The sequence below is a fragment of the Pseudophryne corroboree genome, chromosome 6, assembly GCF_028390025.1.
Source record: "Pseudophryne corroboree isolate aPseCor3 chromosome 6, aPseCor3.hap2, whole genome shotgun sequence".
NCBI lineage: Eukaryota > Metazoa > Chordata > Amphibia > Anura > Myobatrachidae > Pseudophryne > Pseudophryne corroboree.
This window is the reverse complement of record NC_086449.1, coordinates 198844574-198867699: the sequence shown is the minus strand read 5'-3', so window position 1 is coordinate 198867699 and position 23126 is coordinate 198844574.

Genomic DNA, 23126 nt, shown 5'->3' with positions numbered 1-23126 from the left:
AAGCTACAGGGGGCACAGCGACTGGGGGCACAGCGACTGGGGGCACAGCTAGGGGGCACAGCTATTGGGGGCAAAGCTACAAGGGGCACAGCGACTGGGGTCACAACTACTGGGGGCACAGCGACTGGGGGCACAGCTACAGGGGCCACAGTGACTGGGGGCAAAGCTACAAGGGGCACTGCTACAATGGGCACAGCTACAATGGGCACAGCTACAGGGGTCACAACTACTGGGGGCACAGCCACAAGGGGCAAAGCTACAGGGGGCACAGCTACAAGGGGCACAGCGACTGGGGGCACAACTACAGGGGTCACAACTACTCGGGGCACTGCTACTGGGGGCACTGCTACAGGGGGCAAAGCTACTAGGGGTACAGCTACTAGGCTCACAACTATCGGGGGCGCCTGCTCCATCATCCCAGTTAGCAGCAGCACTCTCCCCTGTCTGTGCTAACGTCCTCCCGCGTCAGCGAGTGTATAATATTCATTAATTTCTCTCTCTCCTCCTGTGGATTACTTTGTTTGTAAGTATAATTTTTATTTTTACAGGTACCGGCCCTATTGGATTCTACTGGACAAGTGGACGTGACCGGCGTGGGATGTAGGTAAGTAATCTCTCTCTCATTTTTACAGGAACCACCTATTGGATTCTACATGGACAAGTGGACGTGACCGGCGTGGGATGTAGGTAAGTATGTGTGAGTGTGTAAGTGTGTTTTAATAAATTTTTACTTTCACGGTGTGTGTTGTTTTTTTATTTGTTTTTTTGTTGTTGTTGTAGAACTACAGGTACCAGCGGGCCCATTATTTCCCCGCATGCTGGCACTTGAGGTTCTCCAAGTACCAGCAAGCGGGGGAGGCTTGCTGGGCCTTGTAGTTCCACAACAAAAAACAATATTCTTTTTTATACACACTTATGGCTATCAGCCCGGCACCCACCGCCCAGGGGTGCTGGGGACAGCCTCGGGCTTCACCCCTGGCCCTTGGGTGCCTGGAGGGGGGGGACCTCTTGATTTAAGGGGTCCCCAGTCCTCCAGGGAACATCGGCCAGGGGTGACTAGTTGGGGGGGGGTAATGCCACGGCCGCAGGGACCTACAAAAATGTGTTTCCCCCGGCTGTGGCATTATGTCCCTGGCTAGTGGAGCCCGGTGCTGGTTTTAAAAATACGGGGGACCCCTACATCTTTTGTCCCCCGTATTTTTGGAACCAGGACCGGTCTAAGAGCCCGGTGCTGGTTGTCTAAATACGGGGAACCCCTGTCCAATTTTTTCCCAGTATTTAAACAACCAGGACCGGCTCAAAGAGCCCGAGGCTGGTTATACTTAGGAAGGGGGACCTCACACATTTTTTTTTTCATTTTTTTTAACCCATTCAGACCCTTTTCCATTAAGTTAATGGAAGCCCTGGACAACAAAATTGCATTCATGTCCTCCTCCCACTCCCTTCCCAAACACTAATTTTTATTTTTTTTCTATAAAAATGTACAATATATCACAAGTATGATGAGCAGGCAGGTAGCGGGCATTGGCGGCATCGGACTGAGGTGCAAATTAGTGGCGGAGGGCTGGGTCAGTTGATGGTGGGCGAGTTTGTAAGCCATTGGCGATGGCAGCAGGCATCGGCTCAGTGGCAGTAGCGGGCATTGGCTTGGCGGCGGTAGGGGTCATCGGCAGGATTCGGCGGACATTATGGCTGTAGTGCCTCACCAGCCTCTGACCTCACCGCACGCCACTGACTACCACTACACACCACACACCAAACACACACACACTCACTCACTCACTCACTCACTCACTCACAAACAATGACAATAGACGTTAAATAAAAAACAATGACAAAAAAATAAACAAACTTTTAAATAACTACACAACAAGTATGACAAGACTACTTACACACACAGCACAGCACTCAACAATCGCAAAAAACCTCCTCAAATCCTCCACAAACTCCAAACAACTCTCCAACTCCTAACACACCTTCCTCTCACCTCTCCACTAGCTAAACCCACGAGGTGCTGACGGTTTGGAGCATTTTTATAGTAATGTGCACAGACATTCCTCCATCACGAATCAAACCAATCACGGACGAGTGACAAAAACGAAACTTAGGAAAAAAACGCGGCCGTGAACGGACAAACACTGCCGTAACCAAAATGTGACGCAGTCGTAAAAAAACCCACATAACACGGCCGCAAAACCACTAAATCAGCCGCATTCTACTTTACAAAACTACGAATGACATCGACATCGGAAAACACGAAAAAGAAAAATACGACAGCTTAGTAAATTAGTCGTAATAAATTCAAAAAGTTGCACAATTACACATTCGATGTCATTCGTGATGAATCTCACTCCAAATCGGTACAAATACGAATTTTAGTAAATATACCCCGAGGTGTCCTCCTAAGAGAAACACTGTAACTCAGAGAATGTCCCACTGAGTGATACACTGTAACGCTGGTAGCACAGTGAATATCCCACTGAGTGATACACTGTAACGCTGGTAGCACAGTGAATGTTCCATGGAGTGATACACTGCAACGCTGGTAGCACAGTGAATGTTCCACTGAGTGAAACACTGTAACGCAGGTAGCACAGTGATTGTTCCACTGAGTGATACACTGTAACGCTGGTAGCACAGTGATTGTTCCACTGAGTGATACACTGTAACTCTGGTAGCACAGTGATTGTTCCACTGAGTAATACACTGTAACGCTGGTAGCACAGTGATTGTTCCACTGAGTGATACACTGTAACGCAGGTAGCACAGTGATTGTTCCACTGAGTGATACACTGTAACTCTGGTAGCACAGTGATTGTTCCACTGAGTGATACACTGTAACTCTGGTAGCACAGTGAATGTTCCACTGAGTGATACACTGTAACGCAGGTAGCACAGTGATTGTTCCACTGAGTGATACACTGTAACGCTGGTAGCACAGTGAATATTCCATGGAGTGATGCACTGTAACGCAGGTAGCACAGTGATTGTTCCACTGAGTAATACACTGTAACGCTGGTAGCACAGTGATTGTTCCACTGAGTGATACACTGTAACTCTGGTAGCACAGTGATTGTTCCACTGAGTGATACACTGTAACTCTGGTAGCACAGTGATTGTTCCACTGAGTGATACACTGTAACTCTGGTAGCACAGTGAATGTTCCACTGAGTGATACACTGTAACGCAGGTAGCACAGTGATTGTTCCACTGAGTGATACACTGTAACGCTGGTAGCACAGTGAATATTCCATGGAGTGATGCACTGTAACGCTGGTAGCACAGTGAATGTTCCACTGAGTGATACACTGTAACGCAGGTAGCACAGTGATTGTTCCACTGAGTGATACACTGTAACGCAGGTAGCACAGTGAATGTTCCACTGAGTGATACACTGTAACGCAGGTAGCACAGTGATTGTTCCACTGAGTGATACACTGTAACGCTGGTAGCACAGTGAATGTTCCACTGAGTGATACACTGTAACGCAGGTAGCACAGTGAATGTTCCACTAGGTGATACACTGTAACGCAGGTAGCACAGTGATTGTTCCACTGAGTGATACACTGTAACGCTGGTAGCACAGTGAATGTTCCACTAGGTGATACACTGTAACGCTGGTAGCACAGTGATTGTTCCACTGAGTGATACTCTGCAAACGCTGGTAGCACAAGGAATGTTCCACTGAGAGATACTCTGCAAACGCTGGAAGCACAAGTAATGTTCCACTGAGAGATACTCTGCAAACGCTGGAAGCACAAGGAATGTTCCACTGAGAGATACTCTGCAAACGCTGGAAGCACAAGGAATGTACCACTGAGAGATACTCTGCCAACGCTGGTACACAGGAGACGTTCAGTTTAGAGAACTCACTGAACGCTGCTAGCACTGGTGATCATAGAAGAGACGATACTTAGGCGCCGGAGCTCTGCACGGCGTCTTCCTTTGAACTTCCCGCTCTCTCCCAATTGGCGGAAGGGGCCGATGACGTCACTCGCCCACCACGCTCCCGTGAACGCCAGGCGCAATGGCGGCGCCCACACCCCGGGAACCCGCTGGAGGCAGCGCCAGCAAGACGCAACAACCCGGAGCCCACCGGGGGCGGCGACCGCCGGGAGACCCAGCGCACCCGGAGCAGTAAGCACGGCAGCCGCAGCGCCGCGAGTGTGACACCCAATACCTGTTGGAGATGTAAGATGGCTGTTGGCACCCCACTACATATATGGTGGGAGTGTTCCCTCCTTCAGCCTTATTGGCGCAAAGTGGTAGAAGCAGCTAACATTATACTTGGAGAGGATCTGCCCTTTTGCCCTAGCTTTTGGCTCTTAAATCTTACACGTAGACCCGGATCTTAGCTTAAGAAATCGTTACTTCGCCATATCCTGAGTGCCTCTAAGGTGGTTATCCCTGTACATTGGAAGTCACATGTGATCCCCAGTATGAAGGAGTGGAGTGCCCGCTTTGAACATTATATGGCAATGGAGGACCTTATCTCAACATTAGAAATGAAAAACATTTTTTATAGCTACATGGAGCCCTTGGTTGGCATATAAAGAATCCGACCATTATAAGTATTCTCACTAGGAGCTACCAAATTTTTGCAACATTTTTTGGGTGTTCCCTGGGGACCCACCCTGGCCCTGGGGGTTGGGAGGAGTGAACCTCTCTTTCTCTCTTTATCTCCTCTTTTTCTCTTTTCTTTCTCTCAGCCATCTCTCTTCTCTTTTATTTTTATTTCACTCCCAATGTTTTCCTTTATCTTTTTTCTATGGATATTCTATACAGATTCTGATTAACATTACTCAAATTTCTTGGTTTGCAATGTTTTATGTGTTTTACACGATAGTGCATGTCATTTCTAGTGTACCGTCTCTGTAATTGTCATTATTTTGTACAAGCCTTGCAGAATTATTTCAGAAACACAGCCTGCTTCTTATGATCTCTGTATTTTGTTAATTTTTTTCAATAAAAAACCATTTGCAAAAAATAAATAAAAAATTAAGAAGGAAGTCCTGATAGAGAGCATTTTATCCCTCCTGGAATGGGTAATGTTGGGATGTATGGATTGTGCTTATTAAATTTATGTATATTAGATTTAAACTAAACACCTAATTGAAAGACAACTATTTTATAAAATATTCTTGTAGTGGAACAAAGACAACTGAAACAACCTTAAAATACACAAAGAAAAATAAAATGTATAATTTGTGTTGTCACATGCAAAAATAGCAGCAGCAGCCTCTGTACTACTTACACACTGGGACAGGACTCAGGAGGACTCTGTGTGTGTGTGTGTGTGTGTGTGTGTGTGTGTGTGTGTGTGTGTGTGTGTGTGTGTGTGTGTGTGTGGCGTGCTCTCTCTCTAGACTAGGGGTGGGCAAAATACGGCCCACGAGCCAATCCTACCCGGCCCGCTGCCTCCCACCAGCGTGCAATGACAATAGGCCCTACAGGTTGAGCTACTTGTCATTGTGCTGCAGTATCTCAGAAGCTGTCGGCACCGCTGAGGAAATCCTGGTCGCTGGTCTTGCGGTCGCATCACGTCAGCATTACAACAGGCAGTTGGTGGTGTTGGGGGTGTGGGCGCTGTTGGGGGTGGGCGAGATCGTGGATGCGGGCGGCACAGCACACAGAAAGGAGCAGGTAAAGTTTTAATATATGGCACCTGAAGCTCCTGTATGTTAGTACTATTTCTATTTTCAATGCACGGTCATGCTATATACGTTTTTAAACAGCACCCTAGTCTGGTAATGTTGTCAAGGGGGGGAAGCTGGTAATTTGGTCAAAGGAGGGGAGGGGGGTTGGCTTGTAACTGTGTCCGGGGGGGGATGCTGTTTCTTTTTTTTCAACACCTTTTTTTCTTTAATTACTGACTTATTGGGGGTTTTATATATTTATGTTTCCATTATTAATATGCAAAATACTTAGTGGTTGATTCAGACCTGATCGCTGGGGCTGCTAATTTTGCTGTCCTGCGTTCAGATAGTCGCCGCCCAAGAGGACTGTAAATTTACCCGTGCAATTGTGCGATTGCATGTGTACGCCGTTCTACAAATATCCCTCAGCCAGCGCACAGCTGCAAATTCATTTGCACCACACTCACCATCGAATGTTTTTACCAGTGTGTGCGCAGCCCAGGACTTACTTCACAGTGTGATGAGAACAGGCTGATCGGGGCCGGAGCTGACGTCATATACCCTCCCTGAAAACGCTTGGGAACGCCTGTGTTTTCCCAGACACTTCGAGAAAATGGTCAGTTACCATCCACAAATGCCCTCTTCCTGTCAATCAGCATGTGAATGGCTGTGCGATTGAAATTTTTGCACCAGACTGTCGCTGTTCGGTGATGCCTGTTGTTGTTTAGCGACGCGCGTGCGCATTGCGGTGCATGCGCAGTCTATCGATAAACGCACAGCAGCGACCAGGTATTAATCGGGCCCTTAATACATCTCTCCTATAATGCAGAAAAGGGGGAGGGGTGCGGCCCTTCGATATTCACTGGAAAGTGTTTTGTGGTGAGCTGTGAGTGATGCCACTCTGTGTCACTTACAGCTCTCTCCACCCTCCTATCTCTCCTCTGCAGTGGCGTAAGTTTGTCCCAGTTGCCCGGAGACAAGAAAAATATTGGTGCCCCCCCTATATATATATATATATATATATATATAGTTGCTCCTGCATAGCAAACCTGCAGATTCTAACTATATGAAGCTATTACAAAACCGTTGCAACCTTGCAGATCTATGTAGGGGTCCAGCCACACACTACATAGATCTGCTCAGTCACTCACAATGCTGATTATTTCTCTGACAATTCATTTGCAAGTGACATATCCAGGATTAGAACCCACAACCTATTACACTGGAAGCATGCACCTTACTGATGGAGATATCTGCTCTTGCATAGGAAGTGTGAGAATTCTAACTACAGTATATGAAGTTACTTGTAATTGTCTGAGAAATGATTTCATATAGTTAGAATTCTCATGCTTCCTTTATAGGAGCAAATAGCTTCATCAGTAAGGTATCTGCTACCACTGTATCTATAATAAAGAGGGTGTGATTTGTAAGGTGTAGTGACTAATGGGGAAGTCAGCTACGGAAGAGATACCGGCTGTTGTCATTTAACTTAATTGATTAATGTCACTGAACACATGTAACAGGAGGAGAGGTGCCCCCCTACAAAGCAGGAGCCCGGCGGCAGCTGACTCCGTTGCCTCCCAGAGTTCTGCCTCTGCTCCTCTGGTTGGAAAGCTCCATCGATACTTCATGAAACCTGATACTCCTGTGTCTCTGCCTGCACTGCATACTGTCCTGCTCGCATTCTGGCTGTCTGGTTCTGCTGCTGCATAAGAGGGAAAGCTATTGATGTCAGTGTGCTCTGGCCGGGGGGGCCCCCTCACAGAGGGGGGCCAGGGGTACAGTATGCCCTGCATCCCCCACCCTTAATCTGGCTATGGCTACAAAGCTGGGTTTGAGCAGGAAAAAATGGACTACATGGACCGGTATGCATGTAATATTGACATGCAGGAGATCGGCAACAGTATGCCGACGCTAGTATACAGACAAAGCTATACTGCCGCTTAAAGCATTTTCACGGTGTTAGCAGTATAACTGTAAACATTCTGCTTTCCCAGCATGCTTACAGCTACACTGCTATTTCTATCTATTTCATAACTACCAGCAAACATAAAGTTAATCATTCTTGCATCTAAATAGAAGTCATTTTGATAAAAACATGTCCTCAAACTTAACTCACAAAACAATTTACAAAATAAATAATTCCTCTCCATTCCTCCCACATACTGCAGCTTCTCTCCTGGAAGTGAGGAAAGTACAGTGTTGCTGTATAATCTCCTTAATGCTGCAGGTATTAGTGTGGATTGGACACTGCTCTTGCAGTGTGTCCTTCATACCTGACCCTCAACAGACTTCAGCTGGTGCAGATTTGCTGGTGATGGGGACACTTGTGCTGCCTTCTTCTTAATACGCCTCTCCTCACTGGGCGTTACGTGCCCTGAAGACTAACGGGGCGAATGCTTCCCCCAAACTCTCTGCTCACTGCTCTGTTCAGGTATTTCCCAAATCTTACAATGTAACAAAGCTTAAATGTCAAATTTATTTGAGTTTTAATCAGCCATTCATAATATCAGTGTATGGTTATCCATGTCTAGTATTATGTAATGTTATATAAAATAATAGAATTATCATATATATATATATAGATAGATAGAATATATATATAGATAGAATATATATATAGATAGATAGATAGATAGATAGATAGATAGATACACACACACACGCAGCAAACATAGACACAAATTTAGGCACAGGGTCATCTATAGGTCAGAACATGGTGTAAGTTATTTCTAAATTATAAACCTTAAGTTGCTTTTAATTTGGAATCCTTTTTAAATAGAGAAAAAATGTTATTAAGTTTATTAGTATAAAAATTTATATTTTTGTGTTTTCGAAAGAGTTTTTTAAATTCATGTCCCACTTGCTTTGTTTTTACTACCTACGGACACAAAAGTTGTGATTTTTTTTCTATCCAAAATATCCGCAATCAGCAGAACAATAGTGTGTTTATGACAAAATCCTCACACTCTAAATCTGTACAAAGTTCATTAAGTAATTCCCTCCCAGTGTTAGGACTCAGTTGTGTGTCACTGTAATAGGCTCAGTTTGTCACAAGAATTTAGGTGTGATAGCAATGTGGACGATGCGGAATTAATGTTATCACTGAAAATATTAAAAGAACAATTTCTGCATTTATTGTAATGCTTTACATACATGCTTTTTCATGCTTTACATACATGCTTTTTCATTCATGTTTTTTTCATGCTTTACATACATGCTTTTCATGCTTTACATACATGCTTTTTCATGCTTTATATACATGCTTTTTCATACATGCTTCTTCATGCTTTGCATACATGCTTCTTCATGCTTTACATACATGCTTTTTCATGCTTTACATACATGCTTTTTCATGCTTTATATACATGCTTTTTCATACATGTTTTTTCCATGCTTTACATACATGCTTTATCATACTTTTCATGCTTTACATACATGCTTTTCATGCTTTACATACATGCTTTTCATGCTTTACATACATGCTTTTTCATGCTTTACATACATGCTTTTTCATGCTTTATTACATATGATATTAGTTTTGTGTGTGACACTATTAGCATGTTCATCTGTTCCATAAAAGGTAAGTAGAGATTTGATGTGCCAAAACAAGTCGTGTCACAGCATCACTAGGGTTGGGGACCACTGCCATATGTGATCGAGCAACCAGAAAGGGGTGATTTAACGTTCCACATAGGCTTGGGCACACATGGACGCGAGATAAAAAATGTCAGCCGGCATTAACTGATTTTATAGGCCTTGGTTTATCCAAAGTGATCAAAAGCTTCAAAAGTGACAGATAAAATGTCATTCTCACGAATGATCTAAGACATAAATAAGCAGTAAAAGAGATTAGATTAATAAAAGGGGAGTTTCTAGGTTGGACATTGGTGTAACGTTCTGCAGCTCCACCACACATATGTTGTACAGCATTTGCAGATTGATCTTATAATTGGTTTTACTGTTGGTGTTTTGATTGGCTGGAAATTTGATAGAGTCCCGTGGCAGAAGCATCACAGGTCTGATCATGCTTATTAATGAACCTCGCTGTATGACAGTCTCATGGCTAGAGATAGGAGTTGAAATGTTAGGTGGTATCACTGAGTGGCAGGGGTGTAGCCAGAACTTTGTAGGCCTCATAGCAACATTTTGAAGGGGCCAGTGTCTAGAGAGAACTCTCTGCAGCAGTTGTTAATTAGTGCCCCAGTTCATATAACATCATAATGCCCTCCCTTTCATTTTATACCACATTACAATGAGCAGGCCCAGTAGCATACCTGTACCTTGATATATTTCAAGCCCCAACACAAAAGTTTATAAGGTCCATATGAATCACACAATGGTGAAAAATGTAAACAACACATGTAACTGTGACAGGGAAGGTGGGCCCCTCTCAGCTCTGGGCCCCATAGCAGCTGCACTCCCTTCACCTATGGTACAGTACCTGCCCCTTGCTGAGTGGAGATCCTCAGAGGATAATAACGTGGAAGAACAGCAAACTCAAATTTGCAGTATGCCCTATACAGGCCTCGGATGGAAGGTTGCTACTATTTTAATAGTGTTCTATGCATCTATAGTCCTATCGTAGGAAGGGAGAGTCATGTATAAAAAACAAGTGAAGTGTTGTAGTGCATGTATCTGTTTTACACAAACAGAGCACAACACAGTAAAAGCTGCCTGAGGAGGCAATATGAAGATCTAGGAAGATGGCTTTAGCTTCACTGTAAGGCGAAGATGTGCAAACTGGAATATGCTATTGTTTACCTATTTGACTGTCAGTGCTCGTGTTGCAAAGCCCTGGAAGAGTTTGGTGCCCATATTTCTTTTTTTTTGTTGTCATATTTTATTCAAATCATTGTATAAAAAGTATGACTTTTCTCTAGAATCCATAAGTGATATTGGGGAATCTAGTACGATGGGTATAGACGGGGTCCAAAGGAGCCAGTGCACTTCCAATTTCTTCAACTGGGTGTGCTGGCTCCTCCCTTCTATGCCCCCTCCCACGGCAGTTTAGAAAAAAGTGCCCTCAGGAGGGGATCTCTGCAGCTCCAGAGAGTTTTCTTCAATTTCTTTTAAAACTTTTATTTTCGGTATGCTGTCTGGGCAACAGCATACCTGCACCGTGGGAGTTAGGAGTGGGGGGAGGGGGGGCGGCGGTCACCGGCCTTACGAGGTGCAGAGCCGCTTCCCTGCTGAGGGGTTGTTGTTCAGCGGGGCACTACGCCTTGGCTGTCACAACCGCAGCACGCCGCACACGCCTAACGCTGCCTGAAGGCGACATCGATGGGGAATACACACCGGAGGCCCTGATAGGGGGTTCCCCCGGTTCAAAGTGTGGCTGACCACAGGCGCAGCATACTGGACCCTCCCGGGGGAGCTCCCGCTAAGATCCCCCGTGTGTAAACTGGCACAACTGGGCTTAACTAACACTTGTGTGATGTTTTGAGCATAAAAGGAGACTTTTGCCAGTATAATATGTATAGTAGCTCCGGCGCCATTAGAGGGGGCGGAGCTACATCAGAGCGGGACCTGAGGCATTTTGGCGCCTTCCTCTGCTTACTGCAGTCATGTACAGCACACACAGCGCTTCCTCACTCCTCAGCCACGCTGGATATCTGGTACAGGGTGTAGCAAAGGGGGAGAGCCGCTTGTGTACACTATCTGGCTCCTATTTAGGACTACATTTATTAGTGTTTACTGTGTTTTAAGAAACTGACAGCCTCACTGGGGCTGTGCAGCTCAGGGTGTGCTGGGTCCTCTTGTGATACCTAGCATCTGTCTATCCGGGACACTCTTACCTACTATTGCAGCTGCTGCCCGGTTGCTAGGCAACTAGGGCGGTCTGGACAGAGATCTGGAGACCGAAGGGGATTGGCAGCCCAGCGAGCGGGAGAACAGGGGGGCGTGACGGAGCCTGTAAAAGACTCGGCGGCGGAGAGCGGGAAGCAGAGCGTGGCTGACGAGGCAGGCTGTGCGCCCCGCCGCTGAGGTGAAGAGACGAGCGGGAGAAGAGCGACGCGCGCTACAGAGCCCGGCTGAGGAGGAAACCGGGTAGCCGAGAGTGCTGGCGGGAGCATCAGGAGAGGAGAAGCATCGTCGCACAGACGGAGGGCCAGACGCCGAGTGAGCAGATAGAGCGCCACTGCAGGGGACGTTCCTGCGCTGACCGGGAGCAACTACCATCAAGGGAACAGAGAGAAGTCACCGAATCAGGTACTTTAAGAAGTGACTTATAGTAACCTCTCCCCCCACCACGCTGCCAGTGTGAAGCACCTTACAAGGGTACAGAGACTGTCGGCCGCACTTACCCCAGCCCTGGCCGGTTGCAACTGCTTCCCTCTCCCGCATAATTTACACCCTCAGCACACCGCAGCACCATTAAGGAGGGGGTTCTCTGAGCCACCACAGGCCTGACATCGTGGACCGGGTGGGCTTAAAGCGCTACCTATTAGCTACCCCGTGACTGTCTCCCAGGAAAACGGGACCGACCCTAAAGGAACAGCACCATTGACCTGCATCCCCTCTCATGTTATACTTAAGGGAGTGCACCCAGCGAGACTACTGACCCTGTTCAATTTGCTCCCAGTGGAGGTAGTCGCTCGTATTTCTAAAGGCTGCCATCCCCATGGACAATAGCCCTGCACACCGTGAGCAGGATTAGCCAAGCCCCGTCAGGGAATAAATGTACCTCCAGTGACATTACCGGGCAACAGCCCATGAACTTCTCCGGATTATATGGACCTTTAGGTCAGAGACCCTTTTATTGAGTCCTAGTGCCACCTAGTGGTGTGTTCAATGTACTGCCGGTATATCCGTGAAGCTTGCTTTGCTAAAAGTTTCTTTTAGGATGCTAAAGTTCTGAAATGCATTTGTGTCATTGTTGTGTTATATTCGTATTGTCTTAGCGAATCATATGTGAGCAATGGTGATGACCTTAACCGAAATGTGCTAGGTTTACTGACTGCCGACTTAGTTTTCCCTGAATGGGGATTAATCGCTTCTACAATAAATCTTGTTACTGTATTCCACCGTAGTGGTCCTTTCACCTTTAAGGGGGGTGTTGTCTATACTGGGGTATCCCCGTCCCTTCTGCCCAGGTCCTCCGCAGCCTTTCCACGCAGATTCCGCCCAACGTCGCAACCAGCAAGAACCGAACGACCAGAGAGGCCGCAACTGGACAGGCGAGAGATTACAGGTACGCTTTACAATCTATTACATTTGGCGTCCGCGAACAGGATACGAACGAGATGACGGATCCACAGGTTCCTGCTGCTCCCATGCTACCACCGCCACCCGCACAGGGAAACACGACCACTATGGCGGCATCACCGTTGACTATGCCATACTATTTTGGAGCGCCATGGTTACCAACGTTCGCAGGAAAACAAGTGCCGGGGTCAAGTACGTTTAAAGAATTCAAAGATAAAATGTACTCCATGTTCCGCCTGTACTCGCTAACTGAGGAACAGAAAATAGAGATCGTGATGGGTCAATTGACGGATTCGGCACTCCGAGAAGTGAAGGCATGGGAAGACAGCGAAAAGAAGACCGTCGAATGCATCTTCAAGAAACTAGTCACCATATTCGATTGCCAGACCGTAGCGGAATTAAAGAGCCGCCTTTATGCGAGGAAACAAAGACCCGATGAATCATTGCGCGATTTCGCGCTGGCCCTACAAGAAGCTGCAAAGACTATACGGGCCTTAGATGAACGAGAGATTGAAGGGATAGATAAAACATTAACAGACCTGTTTGTGGAAGGGGCAAGAGGAGAGACGATTCGTTCCCAAATGCGCATGGAGAGACGACGACAACCAGAAAGCTCCTTCTCCGAATTCAAGGAAACGATGCTGCAGATCCTGGGGAGGAATCAGAGTAATAATGTAGAGAAAGACGCGTCTTTGGAGTGGAGCGAAGAAGATAGCTATAGGGAAACCACACCGCTCAGGAAATCTGATGGACCAACCCAGGGAGGAACGGTCCTCCAACAAGCACAAGCCTCACCAAGTTCAGAGTCTATGGAAACGCTCAATCAAAAGCTGGCGGAGGTGACGGCGACTCTCTCCCGAATGAACCGGAGGATGGACAAGTTCGACAGGGACCAAGGGAGGAACAGGCGCCAAGAATGGCGGCAAGAACGAAGTGGGCGAAGTCGGCCTCGCTGGGATGTGGTAAAAGAATATGGCCGAAGACCCACCGATCAGTTCGACTCGCAGGGGAGCCCGATATGCAGAAGGTGTCGGCAAAATGGCCATATCGAAAGGAACTGTCCTGTGGATGCTTTAAACGAGGAACTCCCGAGGCAGCGGACCGACCTTCGGGAGAGGAACCAGTAAGCGGGCCACTGCCCCAAGAATGGTCCAGATATGTCGGGGAGTGCCCACACCTGAAGATCTGTATCGATGGAATCGAAATTCCAGCTCTGTTGGATACTGGGTCACAGGTCTCCACCATCCGGATCACCGAGTTCCTTCGGGACTGGGACGAAGCCGCCATTGTGTCCCCACCAACCACCTGGCTCCATCTGCTGGCAAGCAATGGACAACCCATAACGTATCAGGGTTACTGGGAAGCAGACACAAAAATTGGAAACGCAACGTTACCCCGGCAAGGGTATCTTATCACCACAGCTCCTAACAACCACCTACCCCCCGTCATCCTGGGAATGAACGTTTTGAAAAACTGCCCGGACGAGCTAGTAGAAGTCCTTCGACAAGAGATGCAGATAGCCGCCCCAGTAGAGCGGAGAGCCTTGCAGCAGACGGTGCACCTGCTGGAGAAGGAGAAGAAATTCGCCAACCATCAAGGGGAGGTGGGGAAGGCCAGAATCGCCGATCAACGGGCCACCCTCTTGAGGCCGAACTCCGAACATGTAGTCTGGTGTAGAGCAAGAATTGGTCCAGGAGGGAGAGACTATGAAGCCTTGGTAGAACCCTGTGACTCAGAGGGCCAGCAACCCTTCGCGGTGGCGAGAACGCTAGCAAAGGTGAAACACGGAAGAGTGCCAGTGCGTATACTGAACCCGCACCCCTATGCTATCAGACTACACAAACGCTGCCTGGTAGCGAAAATAAGCTCAATCGACTTCCAAGACATCGTAGGCCAAGAAGTAATCACCGCGGCCCAAGAGACGACCGAGGGGCCATCAACGACGGGTCAAGAGCCCCCGTGGTGGGCGGATATTCAGATCGGCAACGCTGATACCCCCAATGAACAGAAAGCGGGAGTGTTACGAGTGGTGCGGCGGAATGCAGCAGCTTTTAGCCAACACCCTTCCGACTTCGGCAGGGCCGACCAAGTGTATCATCACATCTCTACAGGGACGACTCCTCCTATTAAAGAAAGACACCGACCCCTTCCTCCCGCCTTGTACCAGCCCGTGAGAAAAATGTTAGCAGAAATGAAAGACGCGGGAGTTATCAAAGAAAGTCACAGTCCATGGGCAGCTCCGCTGGTAATCGTTAAGAAGAAGGACGGCAGTCTACGTTTCTGCGTCGATTACCGCAAGCTCAATGCGGTTACCCATAAGGACGCCTATCCGCTTCCCCGGATTGAAGAGTCCCTGACGGCCCTGAAGACTGCTGCCTACTTCTCCACCCTCGACCTCACCAGTGGATACTGGCAGATTCAAATGGCCCCGGAGGACATAGAAAAGACAGCCTTTACAACGCCAATGGGTCTGTTTGAATTCGTAAGGATGCCTTTCGGACTTTGTAATGCGCCCGCCACCTTCCAGCGCGTCATGGAACACTGTCTTGGACAACACAACTTTGAGATGGCCTTGCTGTACCTTGATGACGTAATCATTTTCTCGAAAAATTATGAAGATCACTTGCAGCATCTAGAAGAAGTGCTCCAACAACTGACGAAGTGTGGTCTGAAACTGAAACCCACGAAATGCCATCTACTCAAACCCAAGGTTCAGTACTTAGGCCATGTCGTCAGCGCAGAAGGTGTGATGCCCGACCCCGAGAAGGTCCGAGTGGTCCGGGACTGGCCAGTGCCAAAGACTGTGAAAGATGTCCGAAGCTACCTCGGGTTCGTGGGTTACTACAGGCGTTTTGTGGAACACTTTGCCAAGGTGGCAGCTCCATTGCATGAACTGCTGAGAGGTCAGTCCGGCCGTGAGAGAAGGGGATCGTCACCAGTGCAGTGGGGCAAAGAACAACAGCAGGCCTTCCTCCAGTTGAAGACCTCCTTGACGGAAGCCCCGCTATTGGCTTACCCAGATTACGAGCAGCCGTTCCAAGTCTGCACAGACGCCAGCCATCATGGGTTAGGAGCCGTACTATCTCAGGTGCAGAATGGACGTGAGAGGGTCATCGCATATGCCAGTAGAGGGTTACGCAAGACAGAACGGAATTGCAAAAATTACAGTGCTTTCAAGCTGGAACTGCTCGCCCTAGTCTGGGCTGTCACGGAAAAATTCAAACACTATCTCGCCGCGACGCCATTTGTCGTCATGACAGACAACAACCCCTTGGCGCACCTGTCCTCGGCCCGACTCGGCGCCCTTGAACAGCGATGGGTATCACGGCTCGCTAACTTCCAGTATACTGTGTCCTACAGGAGTGGGAAGTCCAACGGTAACGCCGACGCTCTGTCCCGGTTACCCACCACCGATGTAGCGGAAGAAGAAAGGGATATTGCGGAAGAGGTAGAAACCCCTGTCTTCAAAGCCTCGAAGAAAAGATGGACGGTCACCTCAGACCCATTAGCCGTCACAGACCGACGACGGCCGGAATTGTCTGAAGTCCCTGCTGTAGATTGGGAATCGATCCAGCGACAGAACCCAGTCCTGAAGGAACTTGCAGCCCTCCTCCGGAGTAACCATCAACTGACCCGAATACAACGTGCCGAAGCGGAACCGGAGTTGGTAAAGCTATTGCGACATCGGAGACAATTCCACCTGAAACAGGGCATCTTGGTACGAACCAGCATTGACCCCGGTACTCACCAGACAGTGGATCAAGTGGTTGTCCCCCGGAAACAGGCAAATTTCCTACTTGCCGCCTACCACGACAAGTCGGGACATTTCGGTACGCAAAAGACAGAAGCCATCTTACGGACCAGGTACTTCTGGATAGGTCTGCATGACGACGTAGAACGATGGTGTCGGGACTGTATTCCCTGCAACCTGAAGAGGCGCCCGGATGCGCACCAGAAAGATTATTTGCACCCCATCAAGAGTCACCGTCCACTACAAATAGTCGCTCTCGATCACGTGAAACTAGAGCCCAGCACCAGTGGATACAACTATGCCTTAACAATGACCGACCACTATAGTAAACTCCTAGTGGCGGTCCCTGCAAAAGACCTGACTGCTAAGACTACGGCTGACCTATTCCTGAAACACTTCGCCAGACCCTACGGGTATCCCGAGTGCATACTAACTGACCAAGGGCCCGCCTTTGAGTCGCAGCTATTCTATGAACTATGCTCCTACTATGGCTGTCAGAAAGCAAGAACGACGGCATACCACCCCCAGGGGAATGGTTTGTGCGAGAGAGCTAACCAGACCCTCGTGGGAATGCTCCGAAGTCTACCCGCTGAAGACCGCGCCCGATGGCCGACCTTGCTGCCCGAACTCGTCTATCTCTACAATAATGCGGAACATTCCTCCACCGGCTTTACACCATACTATCTTATGTTCGGCCGCCAAGGTAAATTGCCTCAAGACCTAGAGCTTGCCCCCAGGTTAACGCCGCCTGCCACTCTGCAAACCGACTGGGTTCGTGAGCATCAGCGAAGAATGGAGGCAGCCAGAGAACTGGTGGAAATGCGGATGGGGACCGTCCGACACCGCCAAGAGAAGAATTACAATGCAACCATCCGTCCTACGCCTCTGTATGTGGGCGACCTGGTCTGGAAGAAACGGAACCACCGCACCAGTAAGTTGGACACTATGTGGGAAGATGTACCCTATGTTGTCGTCAGCATCCCGGAGGGAGAACGGTTCACCTATAAGGTCCGCCGAGGTCAAGATGGGCCCCTCAGTGTTGTGTCCCGAGAGCAACTCAAGCCTTACACCTCCGAAGCATCACCGAGAGTAACAAACTCACCTGCGGCAGAAGGGCGGGGGTCCCCGGGTGACATACCCCTACTTGACCCCATGGAGCTCTTACTCTTTATGTGCGGTCCGCCCGCATTGAGCTCAGCATCTCACGACACCATAGCCCCCGTGGTTAATGGACCCTCAGAGGGTCAGAGTCGACCCACCTCAGTCACTACCCATAGTGAACCCCGAGCCTCCATGGAAGAAATGAGAAGGTCGGGACGTAGCACAAAGGGCGTCCCGCCCTCTAGATACAGAGAATAGACTAATCTTCAATTGGTAGATACGTTGTTCAGGAATGTATATTTATATATCGGTACCCCACTTGATTGTATTCACCTGTTATTATAGTTACATTGACTGTCGGTATGTTGCCTAATGCGTGAGGACACGCAATCTTCCAGAGGGGGAAAATGTGATACCTAGCATCTGTCTATCCGGGACACTCTTACCTACTATTGCAGCTGCTGCCCGGTTGCTAGGCAACTAGGGCGGTCTGGACAGAGATCTGGAGACCGAAGGGGATTGGCAGCCCAGCGAGCGGGAGAACAGGGGGGCGTGACGGAGCCTGTAAAAGACTCGGCGGCGGAGAGCGGGAAGCAGAGCGTGGCTGACGAGGCAGGCTGTGCGCCCCGCCGCTGAGGTGAAGAGACGAGCGGGAGAAGAGCGACGCGCGCTACAGAGCCCGGCTGAGGAGGAAACCGGGTAGCCGAGAGTGCTGGCGGGAGCATCAGGAGAGGAGAAGCATCGTCGCACAGACGGAGGGCCAGACGCCGAGTGAGCAGATAGAGCGCCACTGCAGGGGACGTTCCTGCGCTGACCGGGAGCAACTACCATCAAGGGAACAGAGAGAAGTCACCGAATCAGGTACTTTAAGAAGTGACTTATAGTAACCTCTCCCCCCACCACGCTGCCAGTGTGAAGCACCTTACAAGGGTACAGAGACTGTCGGCCGCACTTACCCCAGCCCTGGCCGGTTGCAACTGCTTCCCTCTCCCGCATAATTTACACCCTCAGCACACCGCAGCACCATTAAGGAGGGGGTTCTCTGAGCCACCACAGGCCTGACATCGTGGACCGGGTGGGCTTAAAGCGCTACCTATTAGCTACCCCGTGACTGTCTCCCAGGAAAACGGGACCGGCCCTAAAGGAACAGCACCATTGACCTGCATCCCCTCTCATGTTATACTTAAGGGAGTGCACCCAGCGAGACTACTGACCCTGTTCAATTTGCTCCCAGTGGAGGTAGTCGCTCGTATTTCTAAAGGCTGCCATCCCCATGGACAATAGCCCTGCACACCGTGAGCAGGATTAGCCAAGCCCCGTCAGGGAATAAATGTACCTCCAGTGACATTACCGGGCAACAGCCCATGAACTTCTCCGGATTATATGGACCTTTAGGTCAGAGACCCTTTTATTGAGTCCTAGTGCCACCTAGTGGTGTGTTCAATGTACTGCCGGTATATCCGTGAAGCTTGCTTTGCTAAAAGTTTCTTTTAGGATGCTAAAGTTCTGAAATGCATTTGTGTCATTGTTGTGTTATATTCGTATTGTCTTAGCGAATCATATGTGAGCAATGGTGATGACCTTAACCGAAATGTGCTAGGTTTACCGCCCAACGTCGCAACCAGCAAGAACCGAACGACCAGAGAGGCCGCAACTGGACAGGCGAGAGATTACAGGTACGCTTTACAATCTATTACACTCTCACCAGGGCCGGCAACAGAAATCTTGGGGCCCGGTACACTGATATCCCTGTGGGCCCCCCCGATATACAAATATAGGGGCGTGACCACAGAGCTCCTTTTACACATTACGTCAGGCAGAGTCTCCCTTTTTACACATTACAGCAGCAGAGTCCCATTTTTTACACATTATGGCAGCAGAATCCCCTTTTTTACACATTAGGCAGGCAGAGTCCCCCATTTTTACACATTATGGCAGGCAGTCCCCATTTTTACACATTATGGGAGGGGGAGAGAGAGTTATACTCACCTGTAACGATCCAGCATGCCCCACCATAATGGCCATCCCTACCTTTTCTCGCCCTGCAATCTTCGCTCTTACCTACAGTAATACCAGGTTTACAGGGCAGATGTAATGCATGCACATGCATCCATGATATGTGCCTGCACGCAGCCCATCCCAAACCCAAAGCCCCAAACTCCTGCTGGAGAGCCGAGTGCACCTGCAATGCCGACACTTGACTTACCAGACACAGCCGCCAGCGCCGTGAATCAACGAGGCTCAGCCTCCGAGTGACCAGCTTGATGCACCCCGCCGCAACAAGCTGCCAGCAGTCCCGCAATCCTGCTCCTGCCTGCCTGCTCACGCTCCTCACAGCAGAGACAGGGCGGGCGGGGATGACTGGGAGAGGAGGGGAGGTCCGGAGGTAGCGTTGTGTGACAGCTGACCTGGGGCTGGGCTTGGGGATGCTAAGTGGTGACCACAGATCATGGGGGTGGAGGAGCTGAAAAAAAAGGTCAGTTATTAATTACTTTTAACTGCACAGCGGGCGGCCCGCAGCTGGCGCGATGCCGCAATATATATAATTATTTAGATCTGTTACATGCTGCCGCCGCTCAGGGGCGGATCCAGAAGAAAATGATAGGGGGGGCACCATGGAAGGGGCAAGAACATTTGCGTGCGGCTTCGGTGCATGGTGCAGTGTGCAGGGGCAGCGTTTGAGGGACAGGGGGCAGCGTGTGAAGGTCAAGGTGCAGGGGGAAATGTGTGTGGTGCTGGGTACAGGGGGCAGTGTGTGAGGGGCAGGGGGCAGCGTAATAATGCCCACAGTAGTAGCACCCCGTAATACACATAATGCCCACCACAGTAGCGCTTCTTATACAATGCCTACAGTTGTAGCGCTCATTATGCAATGTCCATTGTACTGGTAGTGCCCCTTATATAGACTAGAGATGAGCGGGTTCGGTTCCTCGGAATCCGAACCCGCCCGAACTTCAGGGTTTTTTACACGGGGCCGAGCAGGCTCGGATCCTCCCGCCTTGCTCGGTTAACCCGAGCGCGCCCGAACGTCATCATCATGCTGTCGGATTCTCGCGAGGCTCGGATTCTATATAAGGAGCCGCGCGTCGCCGCCATTTTTCACACGTGCATTGAGATTCATAGGGAGAGGACGTGGCTGGCGTCCTCTCCGTTTATAGAGATTCGAGAAGAGAGTGAGACAGTCTCACTAGAGAGAGACACAGTAGTAATTTTGGGGAGCATTAGGAGGAGTACTACTACTACTAGTACTTGCTGAAGTGAAGTGATAGATAGTGTGACTGTATTGTATTATCTGACTTGTGGGGGAGACACTGACAGTGGGGAGCAGTTAGAGTCTGAGAGCAGGACTCAGGACTCAGGAGTACATATACTACATATAACGTACAGTGCACACTTTTGCTGCCAGAGTGCCACACCAGTATAATATATATTGTGATTGTATGCTTAGGAGTACTACTTGCAAGTTGCTGATAGTGTGACCAGTGACCTGACCACCAGTTTAATAATCACCACCAGTTTAATTAATATATATATATATATATATATATAATTGTATATAATTAATATATATATAATATTATAATTGTATACCACCTACCCGTGTTTTTTTTTTTTTTCTTTCTTCTTTATACATACTACTATAGTAGCTTACTGTAGCAGTCTGCGGTGCTGCTGAGCTGACAGTGTCCAGCAGGTCCGTCATCAGTCATTACATAATAAATATATATACCTGTCCGGCTGCAGTACTAGTGATATTATATATACATATATATATTGATTTCATATCATTATCATCCAGTCTATATTAGCAGCAGACACAGTACGTTAGTCCACGGCTGTAGCTACCTCTGTGTCAGCACTCGGCAGTCCATCCATAATTGTATACCACCTACCCGTGGTTTTTTTCTTTCTTTCTTCTTGATACATACTACTATAGTAGCTTACTGTAGCAGTCTGCGGTGCTGCTGAGCTGACGGTGTCCAGCAGGTCCGTCATCAGTCATCATTACCTAATAAATATATATCTACCTGTCCGGCTGCAGTACTAGTGATATTATATATACATATATATATTGATTTCATATCATTATCATCCAGTCTATATTAGCAGCAGACACAGTACGGTAGTCCACGGCTGTAGCTACCTCTGTGTCGGCACTCGGCAGTCCATCCATAATTGTATACCACCTACCCGTGGTTTTTTTTTTTCTTTCTTCTTGATACATACTACTATAGTAGCTCACTGTAGCAGTCTGCGGTGCAGCTGAGCTGACAGTGTCCAGCAGGTCCGTCATCAGTCATCATTACCTAATAAATATATATCTACCTGTCCGGCTGCAGTACTAGTGATATTATATATACATATATATATTGATTTCATATCATTATCATCCAGTCTATATTAGCAGCAGACACAGTGCGGTAGTCCACGGCTGTAGCTACCTCTGTGTCGGCACTCGGCAGTCCATCCATAATTGTATACCACCTACCCGTGGTTTTTTTTTTTCTTTCTTCTTGATACATACTACTATAGTAGCTTACTGTAGCAGTCTGCGGTGCTGCTGAGCTGACAGTGTCCAGCAGGTCCGTCATCAGTCATCATTACCTAATAAATATATATCTACCTGTCCGGCTGCAGTACTAGTGATATTATATATACATATATATATTGATTTCATATCATTATCATCCAGTCTATATTAGCAGCAGACACAGTACGGTAGTCCACGGCTGTAGCTACCTCTGTGTCGGCACTCGGCAGTCCATCCATAATTGTATACCACTTACCCGTGGTTTTTTTTTTTCTTTCTTCTTGATACATACTACTATAGTAGCTTACTGTAGCAGTCTGCGGTGCTGCTGAGCTGACAGTGTCCAGCAGGTCCGTCATCAGTCATCATTACCTAATAAATATATATCTACCTGTCCGGCTGCAGTACTAGTGATATTATATATACATATATATATTGATTTCATATCATTATCATCCAGTCTATATTAGCAGCAGACACAGTACGGTAGTCCACGGCTGTAGCTACCTCTGTGTCGGCACTCGGCAGTCCATCCATAATTGTATACCACCTACCCGTGGTTTTTTTTTTTCTTTCTTCTTGATACATACTACTATAGTAGCTTACTGTAGCAGTCTGCGGTGCTGCTGAGCTGACAGTGTCCAGCAGGTCCGTCATCAGTCATCATTACCTAATAAATATATATCTACCTGTCCGGCTGCAGTACTAGTGATATTATATATACATATATATATATTGATTTCATATCATTATCATCCAGTCTATATTAGCAGCAGACACAGTACGTTAGTCCACGGCTGTAGCTACCTCTGTGTCGGCACTCGGCAGTCCATCGATAATTGTATACCACCTACCCGTGTTTTTTTTTTTTTCTTTCTTCTTGATACATACTACTATA